The sequence below is a fragment of the Rhinatrema bivittatum genome, chromosome 1 (assembly GCF_901001135.1).
Source record: "Rhinatrema bivittatum chromosome 1, aRhiBiv1.1, whole genome shotgun sequence".
NCBI lineage: Eukaryota > Metazoa > Chordata > Amphibia > Gymnophiona > Rhinatrematidae > Rhinatrema > Rhinatrema bivittatum.
Genome location: NC_042615.1, coordinates 362336753 through 362354196, shown reverse-complemented (window position 1 = coordinate 362354196; position 17444 = coordinate 362336753). Strand labels below are relative to the sequence as shown.

General features: G+C 50.0%; 1 protein-coding gene across 4 annotated transcripts in view; it reads left to right on the top strand.

The window, feature by feature from the left end:
* Positions 1-17444, top strand: part of YTHDC1 (YTH domain containing 1) — a 177565-nt gene that overhangs the window by 140107 nt on the left and 20014 nt on the right. The gene's annotated exons all lie outside the window — the stretch shown is intronic.

The window sequence follows — 17444 nt, the reverse complement described above, 5'->3', positions numbered from 1 at the left end:
AGAGAAAACTAAATGAAAATAAATCCTAAGAAGGATTCATTTGTACGAGAAGGCAAAATTGAGAATACATATAAAAAAGTTAAATTAAAAAAAAATAGAAAGTTCTTATGAAGGCTGGATAATGGCTTCAAGCTCAGTTAAGTGCTTCTCAATTAACTGTTTAAGAATTTATGGTGAGGATAAAGATGGTGATCATAGGTTTGCTGTATTGCAGTAAGAAGGCAAAATGGTGCTTGCATGCTAGATCTTTCATTATAGTTCTCGTTTTGCATCGGTTTAGACGGCAGAAGAGGAATTGCATTTCATTATGAATGTAATTTTTGTGTATATATATATATATAGCATGGGATTTGGAAATGAACCTAGACTTGAATGAAATATTTTATCATACTAAGAATGATCCCTTATCAATGGGGCAAGATCTTTCCTTTGTTCAGCATTGTACTCTGTGTTGTCATGTTAAATCAGATTCTCTCTTCTATTTGGTAAAAGTGTATCAGATAATACTACCAAATAGTGTCAGCTTTTTATGTAATAGTGTTGCATCTATGAAAGTCTATTTTTGATGGTTTTTAATGACCTAGACCTTTTCTGCTATACTGCTGCTTAGCCAGTCACTTCCCTTATATATAGAATTTGAATTTGCCTTTCTGAATGTAGTAGCTAGTATTTTTCCTTGTTGAAGTTCTTTATATTCTCACCATTTTTCCAGTTCATCAGTATCCTTTTGAATTCTGTTCCTCTCATCCATAGTGTTTGCAGCTCCTCCCAACTTGCTATTGTTCAGAGTTCTCAAACATATATCATCCAGTTGCTGTTGTTGACCCTATCCATTTAATAGCTTTGTTTGCCCAATTTTGTCATGACTTGATAGCATGTTTTTTTGACATTTATTTTTTCCATTGATAAGCAGACTGAATTAGCCCTTACATGTGTTAGAATAATCATATGCTCTACTGAATTTGGGTTAGTGGGTATTGTCATTTGGTGGCACCGAACAGACTTTTATATCTTAGCTAGTAGAGCTTTGAGCTCTACTGAACATATGCGGAAATTGCCTCATAAGCCTCCTCAGTCATTTATCGTCTGAGCATGTGAGTCTCCCTTTTCTTGATTTTTTTTTTCTCTCTCTAAGTACATCTGGGCATTTGTTTGCCTCACTGAACATTTTCTGCATTTGCTTCTCTGCCTCTACAGCCCCACAACACTTGTTAATGATGCCTAAAAAAAAAAAAGGCAACTATGTAGGATTCAGCATAGTCCTACTTTCCATTATGTCGGGCCAGACGAAAAAGACGATTGCGAATGGATTTAAAAGTTGTATCTGTAGCAAGATTATATCCATTGCCAACAGCCATGGACTATGTTACAGATGCCTTGGGCCAGAACATGCCTAAAATCTTTTTTGCTTGCGAATGAGTAACCCCATGCTGGCAGCATTCTAGGGCACTTTGTATCGAGGAACTGCATAAATCATTCCAGAGTCAAGTAGGTCCTAGCCTTGCAGTGCAGCGTCTGCCTCGAAAGGAAAAAAAAAAGCTGAGTAGGAGCTCCTCTAAAATGCCTCCATCCACTCAAGCCAAAACCACAGATTGAGTTCTGCCCTACATCGAAGACAAAGCAGCATCAATTGCTGGAGTCTTCGCAGCCTGTGGTGAAGCACAAGTTCTCAAAACACAGTATATTGGTGCCATCAGTGAGGTTATTTGTCAGTACAAAGAGCACTGGCATTCCTGATGCATGATGTATAAAGTCACCCAATGCATCCTACACTGATGCATTTGCACAACACATCCGTGCGCACTGAGGTGCTTAACATACGGTACACCAATCCACTTTGTGTGATGCATCAGAACATTTGATACTTGCTGCTCGCCTGTGAAGTGAATGATCTATGCCTCCTTGATGCATATCGAGTCTTCCACTTTACAGTCACACAGTGCACTGGATCCTTTATTGCACAATGCCATGATGACATTTTAAAATATAATCGAAGCACGAAGCCTACGAGGGAGTTATTTGAACTGTTAGGTGATTGAGAGATTAAAAGGACACTTAAAGACGATAAGGCCATTGCAGAAAGACTAAATGAATTCTTTACTTCGGGGTCTACTAATGAGGTTATTGGGGAGATACCCATTCCGATAACGTTTTTCAAGGGTGATGATTCAGATGAACTGACATGAATCACTGCAAATGTAGAAGATGTAGTAGGCCAGGTTAACAAACTGAAGAGTAGCAAGTCGCCTGTACCAAATTGTGTACACCCCTGGTTCTGAAAATTCAAATGAAATTTCAGTTCTATTACTAGTAATTTGTAACCTATTATTAAAATCATTTATTTGTATCTGAAAATTGCAGAATGGTCAACATAACCCCAATATTTAAAAAGGACTCCAGGAGTGATCTGGGAAACTATAGACCACTGACCCTGACTTCAGTGCAGGGAAAAATCATGGCAGTTATTCTAAAGAACAAAATCACAACATGTAGACAGACATATTTAATACGATACAACCATCAGGGACTTATCCAAGGGAAGGCTTGCCTCGCAAATCTACTACATTTTTTTTTTGAGGGGGTTAATAAATGTGAATAAAGTTCAGCCGGTAGATGTGTTGTATTTGGATTCTCAGTATGTATTTGACTCTCCTGAGAAAATTAAAAAGTCATGAGCTAGGAGGCAATGAGACTCCTGAGAAAATTAAAAAGTCAAGAGTCTCATTCTAAATATGACTAAGACTCCTGAGAAAATTAAAATGTCATGAGCTAGGAGGCAATGTCCTTTTGTGGATTGTAAACTGGTTAAAACATAGAAAATAGAGTAGAATTAAGTGGTCAGTTTTTTCGGGAGAAATGTAAACAGTGGAGCACCTCAGGGATCTGTGCTTGGACAGATGCTTTATTATAATCTGGAAAGGGAAATGACAAGTGAGGTGTTTAAATTTGCAGATGACACTAATTATTTAGTTAAATTACAATCGGATTGTGATAAATTGCAGGACCACTGTGCAATACTAGAAGTCTGGCCATCCAAATGGCAGATGAAATTTAATGTGGACAAATGCAAAGTGATGCACATAGGGAAAAAACAAAAACATGCTGTAGTTACATAATGTTAAGTTCCATATTAGTAGTTACCACCCAGGAAAAGATATAGCTGTTATACTGGACAATATATTGAAATTGTGTTCTGCAGCAGTCAAAAAAGCAAGCAGAATGTTAGAAATTATTAGGAAAGGAATGGTCAATAAAACGGAGAATGTCATAATGTCTCTCTCACTTCATTGTGAGATCGTACCTTGAGTACTGTGCATTTCTGGTCACTGCATCTAAAAAAAAAGCTATAGTTACACTAGAAAAGGTACAGAGAAGGGTGACCAAATGATAAAGGGGATGGAATGGCTCCCTTATGAGGAAAGGCTAAAGAGGTTAGGGCTGTTCAGCTTGGAGAAGACAGCTGCGGGGGGGGGGGGGGGGGGGGGGGAAATAGGATAGAGGTCTATAAAAATCAGGATGACTAGAGCAGGTAAGTGTGAATCTGTTTACTCTTTCAAATAATACAAAGACTAAGGAACACTCCATGAAGTTATCAAGTAGCACATTTTTAAAAAATTGAAGAAAAATCTTTTTTCACTCAATGCACAATTAAGTTCTGGAATTCATTACCAGAAGATATAGTAAAGGCAGTTAGCGCAGCTGGGTTTAAAAAAGGTTTAGACAAGTTCCTGTGGAGAAATCCATAAACTTCTATTAAGTTGACTTAGGGAATAGCTACTGCTTATTGCCGGCATTAGTAGAATGGGATTTATTTAATGTTTGAGTACTTGACAGGTACTTGTATCCTGGATTTGCCTTGGTTAGAAACAGGAAGCTGGGCTCGATGGATCTTTGGTCTGATCCAGTATGGCAACTTTGCACAGAGCAGCCCTGACTCTATTTCCTGAACATATCCAGATCAGTCCAGACAAGTGGGTTTATGCATTCTTACCAGCAGATGGAGGCAGAGAACAAAACCTTGAGGCACTGTTGAGAGTGCCACCTGCAGTCCCTCAGTACTTCTCTGTCTCCAGCAGATGGTAGAAGTGCATCCCTGCAGTCCTGACTGGTTTGGTATTGGAGACTGGAAAGTGCTCTTCGATGTGGCAGGTTACATTCTTCAGGCCATCCCTCATGTTGAGTTGCGTGAATGGGGGTTGGATACCCCTGCCTGTGCTAGCCCATGAGTCCCGGAGCCCTTGATAGCTAGGGGACTGGCTGCCTCTCTGTGCCCTGAGGTCTTCTCCTAGCTGCTGCTGACTCACTCAGGAAAGTATTCCCCTGTGGGGCTAATATTTCTCTTTGGCTCTTTAGTGACTGGCTTTTGGGCTGTAAAGTTTGTTTAAAAAAAAAAAAAGGTTTCTTCTCTTTGGGAGCAGCGAGCAGTGCCGCAAGCAGGCAGGCCCGGCGTTCCAGGGACATGTTGGGTGGGGGAGGACCAGAGAGGCCTGCTGGCGAGGATGGTATTTTATTTTTCCCCGAGGGGGGACAGGCCTGTTTTTCGACGCGCCGAGGTACGCCACGTTCAGCGAGACTATTTTTGGCGTGCGCTCCTGCACCTCTCTTCTGCCACTGCTCTTGCGCCTGCAGTTTGTGTGGCAGCATCTCTGGTAGCTTTAAGGCCACGTGGAACAGCCATTTTAGCACACACGTTTCCCCCTAGGGCAGCAGCATGGCGGACAAGCCGCGGATTGCAGCTTGTAAAGCCTGAGGAGTTTGGTCTGCCTACCTATACTCCCTCTCTCTTTGCACTTCTTGTGCTCTGGGAGGAGAGGGTTCCTCCTCTAAGCTTCAAGCCCAGGAAGGCTTCTCTGACCTCAGGGGCTGTGGCAGGGCCCAAGGTTAGGACCTCCATACCAGAGACCTCTGGGCTACGGACCGCAACACTTCGACCAATGGGGCTTCTGCCGATGGCCCTCCTGCGGTCCAGGGTATTGAGCAGGGGGATGATGTAGGCTCTAGCTCGACCTCCAGTGATTCTGAGGGCGTGTTTCTCGGCCTTGGGTTTTCACCCAAATTCATCATCCTACTACGAGGCCTTCTTGGCTAAGAAGGCAGCTAACCGTAGACCCATGGAGATAGGCTTGGGTTCCTCTAAGAGGCCTCGGCGCTACTTAGTGATCTCTCCAAAGATAAAGGGGGCTTCGTCCTGTATGTCTGGGGGTGGACTGAGGACTGGATGGATTCAGAAGATTCGCAGGGAGAGGGGGATTCCTCTCCGATAGTGGACCCAGATGAGCCAGACGGGGATCTTGCCCCCCTGGTCCATACACCAGTAAAGATGATCAGACCCTCCTTGAAGGTGCTAGGCCTGACGAAGACAAACCTGGATGATCTCAGAGATCCACAGAGTGCTTTCCCTATTGCAGAAAAGATTCAAAAGCTGATTAGCTGGGAGGGGATACCCCGAAGGTGAGATTGAAAGTGGGGAAGGCGATGATGAAGCTCCTACCCCCTATTGGAGCAGCAGTTGGATCGCCTTAAAACTCTTTAGGTGAATGCAGCAGTCTTGGTTACCAAGAAGACCACAATTCCCGTGGCAGGGGCTGCCACTCTTAAGAATGCGCAGGATCGCAAGCTGGAGATTTCAACTCAAACGGATGTTGAAGGTCTCTGCACTACAGTTTGCACTAGTATGATGCAGCGCGCCTGCCTATGTTGAATTCAGAAGCCTCAGGAGCCAGCGGTTCGGGAGTACTCTCCTCTGTTCAGGCGGCCTGTCTGGAGGCGGGGGTGGCCTATGTGACGGATACTTTGTATGATTTGGTGCGCCAGCGGCTCGCAGTATGGTTTCAACTGTGGCGGCAAGGCGCCTTTTTTGGCTGCACAATTGGTCGGCGGACATGTGGTCCAAGTCTGTTATGTCACCTTCCTTTTAAAGGGAAGCTTCTCTTCAGGGAGAATCTGGATCAGCTTATGAAGACCTTGGGAGAAACTAAGGGCAATAAATTGCAGAAGACACAAAGAATGTTAAGTCTTTCTCTAGTCATTCTCGTTTTCAGGCGTCGAGGCATTTTTGCTCCAGAAGAGGAGCGCCTTGGGATCTAAACCGCCGGCTGGCCGCCAGCAGTCTTTTTGAACCTCCGGAGCACGCTCCAGGGCAGCTCCAGCCAGGGGGTCGGAGGCAGTAAGCCAACCCAATGAGATCCGGCTCACCCACTCCTCTCCAGTAGCAGTCAGGGGGCCACTTGTCCCAATTTTTTTTTTTTTTTTAATATATACAAGGAGTGGATGAAGATTACATCCGATCACTGGTTGGTCAAGGTGATCAGGGATGGCTATGCCTTAGAATTTCTCACACTATGCCTTAGTTTTCAGCGCGACTCCAGAAAGACGCCTTTCTGGAGTCTCGCTGTTGCTCTCAGCAAGCGGGAGACCGTGGAAGGAACCCTGCAGAGATAAGCCTGGAGGCTATTCTGGTGTCAAAGAATGAGCAAGGTCAAGGACGCTACTTTGTGGTTCCGAAGAAGGGCACCTTCTGTCCCATCTTGGATCTCCAGAAGTTGAATAGGAGCTTGAAGGTCCCATGTTTCCAGATGGAGATATTACGCACAGTGATTGCGGCAGTCCGCAAGGGGGAATTTCTGGCATTCCCTGTACGTACCTGGATCAGTCCAGACAGTGGGTTATGTCCCCAATCCAGCAGATGGAGTCAGCATAAACTTTGAGGGGGCGTTACCATATATATTACTACCCCCTCTGCAGGAGTTCAGTATCTTCTGACTCCAGCAGATGCGAGTAGGAATCAGGGTTTCTCCCAGTTCTGCTAGGATACTCTCTTTACCTTGCTTACTGTTTTCTGGGTCTCCTGGCTATTCTTTTGCTTGTGGATCAAGTTTGTCTATTTTAACAAAAAAAAAAAAAGTTCCAATTTTTGGGGAGGCGTGGCTTCCCTCCTGTGTTCTCTCTCTCTCTCTGTGCTGTCCTTGTGCCTTGCGACAGGGTAAGTTGGATTTTTCTTTGTATTTTTCGTTTCACAGCTTTCCTCCTCTGGTGCCTCGCGGATGCCGGTGGGGCCGGCCTCTCCGCGCGTTTTCACTTGTCAGCGGCCATTTTTGCAGCGCCTCAGGGGCTGCTAGGGCACACAGCACAGAATTTCTCGGCGGGTTGTGAGGCCAGGAGGGCCCCCCCGCGGCGCTTTCTCTCGGCGGGCAGTGCAGGCCGTCCGGGCCCCCCCGCAGCGGCGATCTCTCTCGCCCCCCCCCCCAGGCTTATTTAGTCATTTTTGCCGGTTTTTTACTTTTTTCGCGCCGATCCCCATGCCGCGGCCGTCGAGGTGTTTGACCTGCGGCGAACCGGGGTCTAGGATTTCCCGCGAGGGCATCTGTGCTCGGTGCCTTCCCAGGGGGGAAGGCACCTCGCAGTCCCTCGCCGAATTTTCCTTCCTGCCTAGTATGCCCGGGAGGCGCGGGGCGGCCCCTCCCCCATTCCTGGCGGGAACGGCGGCCATTTTCAATTCCCAGCGCCCTGAGGGGACTCAGGCAGCACTGGATGACAGGGAGACTGAGGCTGTCTCTCCACCGATTCTGCTGGCGGAACACGGCCCGCAGGTGCAGGGGCCTCCAGGGGCTCCTCCCCCCCCCCCCCCCCCCGCTCAGACCGGCGTTTTCCCCGGAATTTATTCTCCTAATGCACACAGCGTACTTGCAGGGGTTAGACGTGCCTACGGGTGGTCCTCCTGCCAAGGTACCGCGGACAGCTTCTGCTACTTCGTCTGCTCAGGCTCCCCCCGCCTCGGCGGCAGCTGGGGCACCTCTCCCTCACCCTCCAGCTCGGGCCCTCATCTCGTCCGGGGCTGTGGGAGCGGTGTCTGGCTCAGCGGATACTGGACCGGATCTTACGGACTTGGGCCAAGGGGACCCCACGCCGGAGGGAGACGACCCGCGCACGCTCCGCCTCTTCCAGAGGGACGAGCTGGATGACCTTATCCCGCTCATAATTCAGGAATTGGATCTGGACCCGCCGCCGGATCCGCCCGCGCCAGTAGCGCCTGCAGTCGTCACATCTTCGAAGAAGGGGGATCCGGTCTTGGCAGCCCGGCGGCCAAGGGCTCGTGCTTTTCCCATTCACGATTCATTCCTGCAGCTCCTCACTAGGGAATGGGATGCCCCGGAGGCTTCCCTGAAGGTCAGCCGTGCTATGGAAAAGCTATATCCACTACCGGAGGATTTCCTGGACCTCATCAAAGTTCCAAAGGTGGACTCCGCGGTGTCGGCGGTCACGAAGAGGACGACGATACCGGTGACGGGAGGAGCGGCCTTACGGGATACGCAAGATCGCAAGTTGGAAGTTTTCCTTAAGAGGGTCTTCGAGGTCTCCACGCTGGGTATGCGGGTAGTGATGTGCAGTTCGCTTGCCCAGAGGGCAAGCCTTCTCTGGGTGCAACAACTTCTCACGTCTCAGGATCTGCCCGCCTCCGAAGCCGCCCAGGCGGATAGGCTCGAAGCCGCGGTGGCGTACGGGGCGGATGCCTCGTACGACCTGTTTCGGGTCCTGGCAAGATCCATGGTATCGGTAGTAGCTGCACAGCGTCTGCTGTGGCTCCGCAACTGGGCGGCGGATACATCTTCTAAGTCGAGCCTGGGCTCCCTGCCCTTCAGGGGTAAGTTCCTCTTCGGGGAAGACCTGGATCAAATCATCAAGTCTCTGGGGGAGAATGCTGTTCATCGTCTCCCGGAGGATAGATATCGTCCTTCCAGAGCGTATTCATCCTCCCGGACCAGATCCAGGGCGCAACGGCGCTACAGGAGCTACAGGCCGTCGGGCTCCAGGCCCGCCGCTACCAGGTCGCAGCCCTGGTCGCATCCCTTTCGCGGGCGCAGACCCGCGCGCACCGCCCCCGGAGCAGGTAATCCCTCTCCCAAGGCCTCACAATGATGTCAGGCTTGCCCACTCCGCCGTCCCCAGGATTGGGGGTCGGCTGGCACTTTTCTACAAGGAGTTGGGCGCAGATCACTTCGGACAGATGGGTCCTGGACACCATAGAACACGGCTACGCATTGAAATTTGTCCGTCCTCCAAAGGACAGGTTCATTTTCTCCCCCTGTGGCTCCGCCAAGAGAGGAGCGGTGCAGCTGACGCTAGACAGGCTTCAGGACATCGGAGCTATAGTGCCCGTGCCCTTCGGAGAGGTGGGCTCGGGCCATTATTCCATCTACTTCGTAGTGCCAAAGAAAGACGGATCCTTCCGCCCCATCTTGGATCTGAAAAGTCAACAGGTCCCTCCGGGTTGTCCGGTTTCGCATGGAAACGCTGCGTTCTGTGATCGCGGCGGTGCATCAGGGGGAATTTCTCGCCTCTCTGGATCTTACAGAGGCCTATCTGCACATCCCCATCCGCCCGGATCATCACAGTCTCCTCCGGTTCAAGATACTGGACCAGCACTTCCAGTTCATCGCTCTCCCGTTTGGATTGGCGACGGCGCCGCGCACCTTCACCAAGATCATGGTAGTAGTAGCGGCCGCCCTCCGGAAGGAGGGGGTTCTGGTCCATCCTTACCTGGACGATTGGCTCATCTGAGCGAAGTCTTTTTCCCACGGTCAGGCGGCGGTGACCAGGGTAGTACAGTTCCTGCACTCCCTGGGATGGGTGGTGAATTTTTCCAAGAGCTCTCTCGAGCCATCGCAGCGCTTGGATTTTTTGGGAGCGACCTTCGACACCCGGCTGGGCAAGGTTTTCTTGCGTCAGGACAAGGCGCACGCCTTGCGGGCTCACATACTGCGATTCTCTGCGTTGCCAGATCCCACCTCCTGGGACTACCTACAGCTCCTGGGCGTGATGGGTTCCACCATCGACATGGTTCCTTGGGCGTTTGCGCATCTCCGGCCCCTGCAGAGGGCGCTCCTCTCCCGTTGGAAACCAATTTCGCAGGACTACTAGGTGATCCTCCCGCTCCCGCAGAATGCCAGGGACAGTCTGGGCTGGTGGTTGGATCCGGCGAACTTGGCCCACGGAGTGTCCCTCGATCTGCCAAGTTGGGTGGTGGTAACCGCCGACGGCAGTCTAGTGGGCTGGGGGGCAGTCTGCGATCGAAGCACCACGCAAGGGATGTGGTCCGCGGTGGAGGCGAAGTGGTCAATCAACCGTCTGGAAACCCGAGCGGTCAGGCTGGCTCTGCGGCATTTCCTGCCGCTCCTTCGGAACCAGGCGGTCAGGATCCTATCGGACAACGCTACCACCGTAGCTTACATCAACCGACAAGGAGGTACGCGCAGCCCACAAGTCGCGCTCGAGGCGGAGCTACTAATGCAATGGGCGGAGCGCCATCTCGACCAACTAGCGGCCTCACACATCGCCGGGGTGGACAACGTGCAGGCGGACTTCCTCAGCCGTCAACTGCTGGACCCCGGAGAGTGGTCACTCGCCGACGAAGCGATGCAGATTCTCGTACATCGGTGGGGAGTCCCCCACTTGGATCTGATGGCGTCCGCTCGCAATGCCAAGGCTCCACGCTTCTTCAGTCGTCGGAGAGAGCGCGGAGGGAGTGGATGCTCTGGTCCTTCCGTGGCCGCCGCATCTTCTACTCTACGCTTTCCCACCGTGGCCCCTAGTGGGCAGGATGCTCCGAAGAATAGAAGACCATCAGGGGTCCGTGATCTTCGTCGCCCCGGAATGGCCCAGGCGACCATGGTTTGCGGATCTGCAACAGCTGGTGATCGGTCCAGTCAGACTAGGACACCTCCCTCGTCTCTTGCATCAGGGCCCGGTATTTTTCGATCAGGCAGAACTCTTCCATCTTTTGAGAGGCGCCGTCTCCGGCGCAGAGGCTACCCGGAGGCGGTAGTATCCACGCTGCTGCGGTCGCGAAAGACGTCGACGTCGGTGGCCTATGTTCGAGTCTGGAAGGTGTTCGAGTTGTGGTGTTCCAGCCAGGACACGAGACCTACACTGGCTTCCATCCCTCAGATCCTCCAGTTTCTACAGGCGGGAGTGGACAAGGGTCTCGCCTATAATTCACTGCGGGTTCAGGTGGCCGCCCTTGGTGTGTTGGTGCGCGATGGGGGCTCGCTCCCGCAACACCCGGACATTGCTCATTTCCTCAAGGGGGTCAAGCATTTGCGGCCTCCTTATGGGACCCTTGTCCCTCCTGGAGTCTCAACCTTGTACTTCGCTCCCTGTCGGGACCTCCCTTCGAGCCGCTACGCAGTGCAACGCTTAAAGATCTCACCCTCAAGACTGTCTTCCTGGTGGCCATTTGTTCAGCTCGCCGCATTTCGGAGCTGCAGGCACTGTCGTGCAGTGAGCCTTATCTCCGTTTCTCCGACTCGGAGTCTCGCTCCGCACTGTTCCCTCCTTTCTCCCGAAGGTAGTGTCCGCATTCCATGTGAATCAAACGGTGGATTTGCCGTCCTTTGCGGCCTCGGAGCCGAGGTCTCTCCGACTCTTGGATGTCAAGCGCACTCTGCGCCTCTATCTGGAAGCCACCAATGAATGGTGGACTTCGGACCACCTGTTTGTTCTTTGGTCCGGGCCCAAGAAGGGCTCCCAGGCCTCGAAGACGACCATTGCCAGATGGCTGAAGGCCGGCATTGCCGCCTCCTACATTGGGGCGGGGCGAATTCCCCCGCCCGGCATCGTTGCACATTCTACGCGGGTTCAGGCGGCTTCCTGGGCGGAGGCTCGCTCGGTCTCCTCTCAAGAGATCTGCAGAGCAGCTACCTGGAAGTCGCTACACATGTTCTCGAGGCACTATCGCCTACACCTTGCCTCTCCCGTTGAGGGACACTTTGGCGAGCAGGTTCTCCGAGCAGGCCTCGCAGGACCCCACCCGGTTTAGGGACGCTTGGGTACATCCCACTGTCTGGACTGATCCAGGTACGTACAGGGAAAAGAAAATTATTACTTTCCTGCTAATTTTCGTTCCTGTAGTACCATGGATCAGTCCAGACGCCCTCCGCGTTTTACCTGCTCGGCCACTTCGGTCCTGTTGTGTTCTACTCCTTTCCAGAGTTCTCAGTTTTCACTGTTTTTCACAGCTCCCTACACTTTGGCATGCTGTTTTCGCGGCTTCCTCCCATTGGTAGGAAGTTCTGCAGTTTGTTACTTGACTTTCTAGGCTTATTGCCGATTTCTTAAACTTGATCCACTGAGGGGTTTTGGTTCTTCCCATCGGGCTTTGATATACTCGATACTGAACTCCTGCAGAGGGGGTAGTAATATATATGGTAACGCCCCCTCAAAGTTTATGCTGACTCCATCTGCTGGATTGGGGACATAACCCACTGTCTGGACTGATCCATGGTACTACAGGAACGAAAATTAGCAGGTAAGTAATAATTTTCTTTTGTTGGATCTCACTGAGGCCTACTTGCACATCCACATACAGCTGGGTCATCAGTCGTTTCTGCGGTTGAAGGTGCTGGGGCAGCACTTCCGGGCGCTTCCATTCAGACTCGCCACGGACCTTCACCAAGGTAGTGGTAGACTTAAGGAAGGTAGCCTTAAGGAAGGGAGGGGTGCTGGTGCACCCATACCTCAATGATTGGCTTATCCCAGGGCAAGACACAGGAGGAGTGTGTTCAGGCAGTGGACTGCATTCTCCAGATGTTACACTCTGGGTTGGGTGATCAACCTGGCAAAGAGTCAGCTGGCACACACTCAATCTCTGGAATGCCTGGGGCTCTATTCCATACCTGCTCCAGCCGGGTGTTCCCGACGGCGGACAAGTTGGCCAAATTGTATCAGCAGGTCAAGTGGCTGTTACGCCTCCAAGTTCCAAAGGTCTGTGATTACTTACAGGTCCCAGGCTCCTTGGCCTTGATGTTGGATCTGGTCCCATGGGCCTTTGCTCACATGCATCCACTGCAGAGATTCCTGCTGTCCCTCTGGGATCCCATGTCGGAGCAATACCACATTCCGCTGCTTCTAGGGAAGGAAGCCAGAGACAACCTGTTGTGGTGGCTATCCCAGCCCCATTTGGAGAAGTGAGTGAGTTTCGAAATCCTGGATTGGGTAATGGTGACCACGGATGCCATTCTCGGGGGCTGGGGAGCGGTGTGCCTGGGTCGCTCAGCTCAAGGACTTTGGTCACCAGAGGAGAAATCCTGGTGAATCAACCGATTAGTCGAGGGCCGTGTGCAGAGCCTTGGAAAGAATTTCTGCCACTGGTGCAAGGTCACATGGTTCGGGTTTTCTCGGACAATGCGACAATGATGGCAAACATAAACTGTCAAGGAGGCACCAGGAGTCAAGTGATGGCTCAGGAAGCTCAATTGCTGTTTGCGTGGGCGGAACACCTAGAAGGGATCGCTGCTTCCCACGTCGCCGGAGTAAACAATGTGCAAGTGTATTTCCTCAGCCAGCAGCAGCTGGATCCAGGGGAGTGGGAGCTGTCTCTGGAAGCCTGGAACCTCATTTGTGCCCGGTGGGGGGATTCCTCAACTGGACTTCATGGTAACGCAGCTCAATGCAGACAGCTCGGTTCTTCAGTCACAGATGGGACGTTGGTTCAGTGGGTCTCGACGCTTTAGTGTGCCCGTAGCTGCGGGGGTTCCTTCTTTCTTCCCCCCGTGGCCCCTCATAGGGCGCGTGCTACAGCATATAGAGACCCATCCCAGCTCTGTGGTTCTGGTGGCTCCCAAGTGGCCACAGCATCCATGGTTCGCGGAATTGGTTCATCTGGTTGTGGACGGACCTCTTCGACTAGCTCATCTGCGGGGGTTATTGCGTCAAGGTCCCATTTTATTGGATCGGGAGCATCACTTTTGTCTTGCAGCCTAGCTTTTGAGAGGTGTCTGTTGCGACTGAAGGGCTATTCTGAGTCTCATTACTACCCTTCTTTAGGCCAGGGTCTGGCGACCTCCATGGCATATGTCTGAGTTTGGAAGGTGTTTGAGGCCTGATGGGCTCAGCAAAAAGTAGATTGCTGGTGTCCTCTGTTCCACATATTCTGTCCTTTCTGCAGCAGGGATTGTCAAAGGGTTTGGCTTATTCGCTGAGAGTTCAAGTGTTGGCCCTCAGTTGCCTTAGGGGTAAGGTTCAGGGGCAGGCCATTGGCCTCTTATCTCGACATCCGTTTCCTGAAAGGGGTAATGCATTTGAAGCCTCCAGTTCGGAAGGTGTGTCCTGACTGGAATCTCAATCTGGTGTTGCGGGTCCTCTGTGAGGCCCCCTTTGAACCTTTGAGTTGAGCATCTTTAAACGTCCTTACCTTGAAGACTATCTTTTGGTTGCCATTTGCTTCGCCAGGCAGATCTCTGAATTTCAAGCCCTTTCTTGCCCCAATCCTATCCTGCGGATCTCCTCCAAGGTTTCTTGATGTACGGTGCCTTCGTTCCTAAGGTGGTCTCTGCCTTTCATGTGAATCAGATGGTGGAGTTGCCAGGTTTTCCAAACTGGGATTGAGATTCCTCTATGGGTAGGGATCTTCATCTCTTGGATGTACGGCACGCCCTGTTCAGCTATTTGAAGGTCACCAATTCTTTCCGCCAATCGGATCACCTATTTGTGGTGTTAGGTGGAACTAAGAAGGGGGAGAAAGCGTCTAAAGCTTACTTAGCCAGCTGGTTGACGGAAACTATTTCCTCGGCCTATGTTTCTAAGGCCGCGCGGTGCCAGTGGGTCTTAAAGCTCATTCTACGCATGCGCAGGCGGCAGCGTGGGCAGAGTCAGTTGGTCTCTCCTCAGGAAATATGTAGAACTGCAGTTTGGTCCTCACATCGCACTTTAAGCATTACTGATTGGACGCGCACCAGAGGCGGTGTCCTTTCATGAGTGTGCTGAGAGCGGATCTTTTGGGTTCCCGACCGGTATAGCAGTGCTTTGGTACATCCCACTTGTCTGGACTGATCAGGGTATGTTAGGGAAAGGGAAATTGGTTCTTACCTGCTAATTTCTGTTCCTGTAACACCACAGATCAGTCCAGAGGCCTGCCCTGTTGGTATTTCCAAAAGACTGACTGTCCTAGTGTTCGCTTGAATGCTTTCCGAAGAATTCTTTCAATAGAACTTACTAGTCCTTTCTAGCTCAGCAGTTGCTAAGAGTTTTGTTTTTTCCAGGGTTTTCATTTGCCCTATTTTAGGGGAATATTTTTTTTTTCTTGTTCAAATCTTGGCTTGGGTACCAGTCAATACCGAGGGACTGCAGCTGGCACTCTGTTATGTAGCAGTGCTTCAAGGTTTTGTTCTCTGCCTCCATCTGCTGGTAGGAATGCATAAACCCACTTGTCTGGACTGATCTGTGGTATTACAGTAACGGAAATTAGCAGTTAAGAACCAATTTCCTTATCCTGACCCTGCACTGGCTTCCTTGACGCGCATCTCCAAAGACTTATTAAAGCACGCAAAACCATGAAAGACATCTAAGTATGCTACTCCATTGAAGCTATTAAGCATCCACCTTAACCTCCCTTTTATCAGTTCTGCCAATTCAATTTTACACAGCCAATCCTAGATCTGCAGTGGAGGGAGTCAGGCTGCCTCTGCCCCCTCCTATAAACCAGGGCACTCACCCCACCTAGACTAGTGGTAGAAGGACTTTGCCTAGAAACTGCAGCACATGTGTGCTGTATAGTCCCATTTGCCTCCAACAGGCCACTCTTAACTAATACAGCGGCCTATCCTAGTCTTGGAAGATGGTGTCCTATTGCCTGTGCCAGGTGAGACACCAGTTGCTCAATCAAATCAAAGGTTTGGTGCAGTTTTTCAGACTTTCTTTCAGGAATATTTCAGCCTTTCCTTTCCTCTATCACTACAGCAGTACCACAGACTGGAGTCTCTATTTCACCTATATGGATGAACTCGTCAAACCCTTTGGATTAAGGTTTCTTAATCTCATTCTGTTGCAGCAGAGTCCAGTAAAGTCAGAGGAGGAACTAGGCTCCTTGGCTACCTTCAGATTCTGGATACTCCTGCTGAATCAGTGGCTCTTCCATTTCACAGCATCCCCAACATTCTGTAGATGAGGATGTGGGAAACTTCCTTTTTGATCATTTGTCTGACTAGTAAAATGGACCTCAAATACCAAGTCCAAAAATATCTGGGATTTGGTGTCATTTAACTGCCTCACCAGTCCATTGTAGTAGAGTTTGCTATGAAAAAGGCAAAGATATGAATTCTCCCTCAGGAAAAGACCACAGACTTAGATAATTTTGGCAAAAAGGGTTTTCAAAGTGTAGTGCTTTCTGCACATATATCTATCTATTCACATGGTGCAGTATATTCACAACTCGTTTCAGAAGTTAAAGCGCTTCCTCCATTCCACTGAACATAGCAACTACTAACCTCAACTACTACTGCATGTAGAAAAGGGCATTGATCACCTATTCTGCTCTGTTTGAGTCCTTTTGAATCCTTTGATTCAATTTCACATATCTCTGCAGCCTTCATCAGAGCTAGATGTGTGGCATGGCTTCCAGCAAGCAGCAGCTGTAAGGATGTTAATGAGAAACTTATGGACCTACCATGCTTTGGGAACAAACTTGTTGTGCAAAAAGCTCTGGGAGACAAACACTCAGATAAAGGACCAAAAATGATAGTACAATCTCTCTCCATGTTTCATGAGCAGCCATCCACGTTAAGATGTCATTTCTACCCATACAGGTGACCTTACTTCCATAGGAAGCCCTACCAGTCTTTTCAACAGTACAGTCATACTGCTGCTTCTAGCACAATGTCAAGCCACTTCTGGCCAGGCCTCAACAAAGAGAATACTGCCAACCAAAAACCATTCAACAGGGCCGTCTGAACAATTTATTCCCTCTCTCCCAGTACGGTGGGGAATCCACTTCATGGGGGAGTGGCATCAGATCACCAAGGACCCCTGAGTATGCCAAATCGTGCAGTCTTGATATCTGTTGTATTTTTCCTGACCACCAGCCCTGCCCCACACTATTTGCTCCATCCAGAGCATTCTCATCTGCCACAGTTTCGTCTGGAAGTCCAGTTGTTTCTTCAACATGCGATAGAGCAATCTATCCCCACATCTCAACACTCACAGGGCTTCTACTCCCAATATTTCCTCATCCCCAAGAAATTGTGGGGGATTGCTGCACATTCTGTACTTCATATGTTTGCGCAAACATACTCCAAGAGAAATTCAAAATTAATTTTCTCAGCACGATTCTCCTTTACATTTAGGAGGACAAATGGATGTGTGCCCTGGATTTAAAGGGTGCATATGCTCACGTACCTATCCACACTTCATGCTGTTGCTACCTCCATTTCCAGGTGGATTCTCTCCATTATCAGTATAAGGAACTCCTGTTTGGCCTGTCGTCAGCCCAAAGGGTCTTTACGAAATGCCTCGCAGTAGTGGCAGCTCAAATGCAACACCAGAGAGTGCAGGTCTTCCCTTGCCTGGATGATTGGCTAATAGCAAACTCCCTAGAAGAAGTGCTCCAGACCCTGCGCACAACTATTTTTCTGCAACACTGGGTTTTCTGGTAAATTTTGAGAAATCCAGCCTGG